Source organism: Drosophila biarmipes, chromosome 2L (genome assembly GCF_025231255.1).
Source record: "Drosophila biarmipes strain raj3 chromosome 2L, RU_DBia_V1.1, whole genome shotgun sequence".
Classification (NCBI taxonomy): domain Eukaryota; kingdom Metazoa; phylum Arthropoda; class Insecta; order Diptera; family Drosophilidae; genus Drosophila; species Drosophila biarmipes.
Window position 1 is genome coordinate 25,836,111 of NC_066612.1, and position 6,277 is coordinate 25,842,387.

A 6,277-nucleotide genomic window follows, 5' to 3' on the forward strand; every position below is an offset into this window, starting at 1 on the left:
ACAAGGGAGGTAAATAATAATTTGGTCGTATTAGGGTCATCAAATTATTTTGACCAACGCTTTATAAACCCAAGAACACTCGTGGCTTTGTTAACAGACTTAATGTGGCAGTCAAATTTAATTTTAGGGTCCAGAAGAACATCTAGTGGTTAGGTGCCGTCTTTTTCAGAAAGTTACTGATAAAGGTAGGAGTACCAATATGAAAAGTCATAACGTTGCATTTAAGGCAGTTCAAATTAAAAAGGTTGTACTCACACCATCCGTGAAAACAATCAATATCTGACTGTAAGTTAAATCCCAACGCTGTATCATTAAATGATAAACAAAGCTTAACATCATCAGTAACGTTAGTTCCCGAGAATGTGTTATGATTGAGAGAAGATCGTTAATAAGCATATTAAATAGCAAAGGGCCCTTGACTACCCTGAGGCACACCAGATGTCACGTAGCTCAATTTCGAAACAGCATTCTTGAATATAACCTTCAGAGTCCTACCATACAAGTAACATAAAATGAAAGATTATAGATTAACAAGAAACCCAAGCTGATCTAATGTAAATAAAAGAAGAGAGTGGTTAACGGAGTCAAAGGCCTTACTAAAATCTTTATAAACAATGTCCGTCTGCATTTTTTTCCTAAATGCAGTTATTACAATAGATGTCAATTCAAGGAGGTTGGTGGTGGTCGATCTTCGCTTAACAAAACCATGCTGACACGGTGATATAAGCTAGGAACATAAATGTTGTAAATGAGAAGTGATAATACGTTCAAATGCTTTAGGCATTGCTGACAATTTGGAAACACCTTTATAATTTTGGCCATTTGCACCCTTTTCATGAAGTGGAATAATAAAAGAGTCCTTCCAGATAGAAGGAAAAACTGATGATGAAAAAGATAAATAAAAAATTTTAAGAATCGGTATACAAATGGTTGATGCCAAAACTTAAGCACACATCCAGGAAGTCCATCTGAACCGGGAGAATAAGTTGGTGTTGTTGTTGCTAAATCTGTTAGGAGAAAGCTTTCGGTGATTACGGGGAAAAAATACAATTTGCCCTATTTAAGGGATTAGGGTAGTTAGAATTTGACCAAGCTGTCAAACTATAAGTAGTTTGGAAAAACTCAGCAAATAAATCAGCAATTTCAGAATCCGTCGATGCCTTTATTGAGTTTAGACTTACCGATGAAGGCAAGGCCGATGACTTACACTTGGCATTAACAAAGTCGTAAAACTGTATCGGATCATTATATATAAAGTATATTTATTGAATATGTATACCAAGATGGGGTCGAAAATGTCTCCTTTACTGCGTTGCAAACTTCTGACTGAAATCATTATACCCTCAATTTAAGTTTTTGCCCTTTCTGCCATATGATATTGAAGGATAGCTGTAATCCCGAAGATACCGATTTACAATGAATTAATTGTCAGACGAATTAAACATGAACTATTTCCCTTTAAGAATAATAAAATGAATATACATGAAAAAAAATAAAAAATACATGAAAAAAAAAAATAATAATAAAAAAATAAAAAATAAAAAAACTAAAGTACATCTCCAACATCAAACAAGTATTTACTAGAAATTTGTTGTTCCTTTTAGTTGAAAAGAAATAAGAAAATAAACCAATACTTTAACACAAACATAATGATTAAGTAGTTTCCTTATTTCGTGATCCTGAAAGGTGAAGAGCATGTAAGAGTATCGACCACATACGAGTCATCCTAAAAATTATAAAAAGACAAAGACATAGGCAGGGTGAGTAACGATTTCGCGTGGGTCAATCATCATATTAGACTTCCCCTATAATTATGGTTCTCCCCGCAATCATTTCGAAAAAATTTGACTAATTGTTCCGCTACTTGCTTTACTGGGGCAAACAACCTTTATTTTTAATAGGTATGGCTATTTAGTTTCAGAAAGGGATTCTAAAATATTCCTTATGTAGTGGTACTCAGTAGGTCCATCAACATTCTATACCGCTTTTCTTTCTACTGTTTACATTTATTAAGCATCTGAATATCGTAAGTTAGAGAAGCTAGACATAATAGAAACTACCGATTGTGTTAGCCGTAGAAGATATAACAGTTGCTATCAATTATATGAGAAAAGCGTTAAGTAAGAAAAACACTACTTGCAGTTTTGCACAATCAGCATGTGTTTGTGTGCATTATACGTTTATGCAAACTAGCTAATCGGGAGAAGAATCACCGTACACAGCATTTAAGCCCTCTTTGATTTCGCTGTGCGATTTAAAAAAAAAAAACAAAAATCGAACCACTGATCGATTATGCTCTTTCTCCATTTTTCTAAAATCCGCGGAAACGTCAGATTCCACACGCAGTCAAAACAAAACTACGAGTCCGTCTACAAGAAAGTACTACACGATAGTATTTTTCTCTTGCGATAGTGACATCATGGGGCGGTGAGGCTAAGTACTTATCGGACTGCTCTCCTATAAAAAAAAAGAGTCATTTTTGGCATCACAGTCAATACTACAAAATTTTAAGTCTTCGTCAGGTAATTTGTTGATTGATTCTCTGCACAAGTCGCAGATTTTTGCACCAAACAATGTGGATACCAGCGCTTTCTTTATTTGAAATGTTGCAAATGTTCAAATTTTTATTGTTCTCTTTATTAAATTGGCTGATGCAGCGGTTTTTACAAAATTTCATTTTGTTTTTCATTTTTATTTGTTACAAAAATTAGAAAGTGCCGATTACTATAAAAGCACGATTAAAATTTTCCTTTTTAAGTTCGTACAATAATATTCTTAAAAACGGTTATGGGAGCTATTTTTATCTGAAAAGTAGAACGCAATTATAATTTATGATTTTTTAATTATTTTTTTAATATTTTTTACATTTTGTTTAAGTTATAAGTTATAAATAAACTTAACAAAAATAAAGCATCGCCAAATCTTCGCTTCTGCCAAATGGAATTTATTTTTTATTTATTAAAAATGTTTTATAAATGGTGTAGTATGATAAAAATACGACATTTTTTAGAGACCATAAAGAAAAACTCGATACGTTTCGATAAGAATCACTCATTTAACTTCACAGGAAAGATAGAGGAAAAAAATCATTTTTTTTCGTTTTCGGATATTATTTGGCTCTGATCGAGTCGCTGGCTGCTCTGCTGACGTCGCAGTTGACTTCGTGCTGATTCAACGCTGTGAACTGCAGAGAAATTAAAACAGGAGTACACCTATAAAAACTCATAACGTTTCATTTAAGGCAGTATAAATTTAAAAGGTTGTACTCACACCATCCCTGAAAACAATCAATACGCTATATCTTTATATGATTATGAAAGCTTTAGATTATCAGCATACATTACTAAACAAGAACGTGTTATAATAGAGGAAAGATCTTTGAAAAAAGAAGTAAGCAGCAAAGGGTCCAAATTACTACCCTGAGGCCTTAAAGGAACTTCAACGCACTTTTCAAGGTAGTTTAACATCCTTACAATTTTTCGGCGTTAATATTGAGAAGCCTATCCTGGTTTATATGTGCTCGATAAAACTACTAAAGCTTACGCTCTCATTATGGGAGCAATCTTTCCAAAATAAAGCCAAAATTGCACTTGCAATCAGTCTCCGATCAGCTCTGAAGCCCTTAAGTTAAGCTTGCCTTAAGTAGTTAATATTTCCAAGTGTACCAATAAACACCCACTCAACGGACGCAACAACTCGAAAAGGTTTCCAAAGCTTTTCTACATATTCAGCAATTAAGCTACCTTACCTTAGAGAGGAGTAAAAGAACTACCGTGTATCAGCAAAGGTCTCATTATTGTCTAAATGCAGTCGATCTTAAGGAGAAAGAAATCAGCCTACCTTCGCAAATAGTATACGTTTAAATTCGTCAACAAGGCATATGTTAAACTCTACAAATTCGATGGTAACTACGCCTTGTTAAAAATTTGTAAAGGTTTGTTTAATAGACTGGTTAACAACGATTAATCGTTATTTATAAATTCAACCATTTGCATTTCTGTTTAGAGAGTTCGTATCGAATCGTTAGAAACAGTAAAGGCTTAAACATAGGTGTAAAAATCAAGCTGTTAAGGAGGTTATGTCTAATCAAAGAATAATCAATAGAAGATAAAGAATTATAGTCAAATATTAATACTTTTTTTCAGGTGTTATTATTTTTTATTTAAAACCTTTTTAAGATTAAATAATCAATTCGGTCGATAGCCAAAGAGCACGATCTTGCCCACCATGCATACCTACGGCTACCCCTACTCTAACGGCGTGGAGTCATTAACGTAATGGCAGAAAATAAATCAGAACAGGCTCAGGAGACCCAACCGAATCCTAAGCCACAACAATAAACATTATGAGAAAATCAAGCTTCTGACCAAATCTAAAGAACATTTCTGAGCTGTATCCAAATTCCTGGAGGAAGCTAGGAAAAGCTACTTCACGTACCAACTAAAAGCAGCAAGGGCCTATAAGTGGTACCAAAAGGAATCGAGCCCGACGTAACGGTCAAGGATGTTATCGATGCTCTCAAGGAAAAAGGGTTTACTGCAAAGAACGTCAGTAACATAATAAAAAGGGAAAAAGAGCCGCAACCACTCTCAGGGTCGAGCTGGAGCCAGACAGCAGAGTCTGAAAGAATATTGAAGAGCACCCCTTTATAACCTGCAATACTTATTGCACCCAAGCCATAAAAGCCACAAAAAAGGAAAGGCCCAGTGCTATTCACAATTGTCAGGATGCATACAGGGCAGACTGTTCACTACGAACAGTCTGTGTAGCTTATGGAGACTTCCACAATTCGGCTAACTGCCCTGCCAACAAAGAAGACTCCAAAAAGAAAAAATTCATCAACTGCCAAGGTAACCACACGGCAAACTGAAGGGGTTTTTCGATCTACAAGGAGATGAAAGACCGCATGCGAAAAGTGGCGTTGCAAGATCTTTATTTGGTTCACTATAAGCCCATGGGACGGAAAACCCACTCCAGTTTTGTTTGGGAAACGGTCAGCAGATCCAAGTTCAGTCATAAAGCGCTCTGGAATCTATGATGGTCACCATGCAATAAAGTATAATGGAAATCATGTCATTCATGAAAGTGACCATGCGAACACTGGATCAAAACCATAACATGGTGTAACAGCTACTTGCAGCTAAGCAGTCGAAATAATAGATGGCAAATCTATAAATAACATTGTGGAACGTCACTGGAGTTTTACGGCATAACCTTGAAGTAAAACAGTTCCTGAATAATAATCAATAATATCGACTTTATGCTACTGGTAGAGACGCACATCACAAACAAATACAACTTCCAAGTAAGAGACTACACTTTCTACAGCATCCAGATGGTAAAGCCCACTGCGGGTCCGGCATCCTAATCAGGGAATGCATGGAGCATCCCTTTCACCAAAGGCAACTAATTATTTGTAAGCCACATATATCAAAGTGCAGTCAGGCGACGGGAACCTCACCATAGTCGTTGTCTACTGCCCGCCCGCTTTACAATTTCTGAAGGACAATTCATGGACTACATCTTGCTTGGAGATCACTTTATAGCTGCAGGGGACTATAATGCTTAACACACGCACTGGGGATTATGTCTTGTGACTCCCAAAGAAAGACAATTATACGATGCAATAATAAAACCGAACAACAAATTTGACCCCAAGAAATTTCCAGACCTAATAGACTTTTCACCGCATCTGAATCTATTTCCCTAGCACCATTGTTTCAGCCAAAGAAGATCGCAAAAGTCATTGGGAAACTAAAACCGCACCTGGCGGTGATCAAATAACCCCAAAAGTGTTCAATGAACTCCCAAACTCTGCCATTGAGGTTATTTGTAAGCTCTTTAATAGGATCATAGCTGTCGGCTACTATCCGAAATATGAAAAAATCTGTTATCATTAAGATAAAAAGACCACACAATTCCGTGATCCCATGATCCCAATTAGTTTATTATCGTGTCTGTCTAAGTTGTTCGAAAAATGCCTTCATATCTAGGAGCACACAATGTTATCCCTGCTCATCATTTTGGCTTTCGTCAAAACCATGGCAAAATTGGACAAGCTAACAGAAGAACATCAGAAATACGCACAGCCTTTGAGCATCGGGAGTACTTCAGCGATATATTTCTCGATCGAGTATAGCTATATTCACAAAATCAAAATACACTTGCCTTATTACACTCACAAGCTTCTTGAGTCGTGTTTATACAGCAGAACCTTTACGGTAAGGTGCAACGCAACAACATCAGACGACTACATTATCAAAACTGGAGTCCCGCA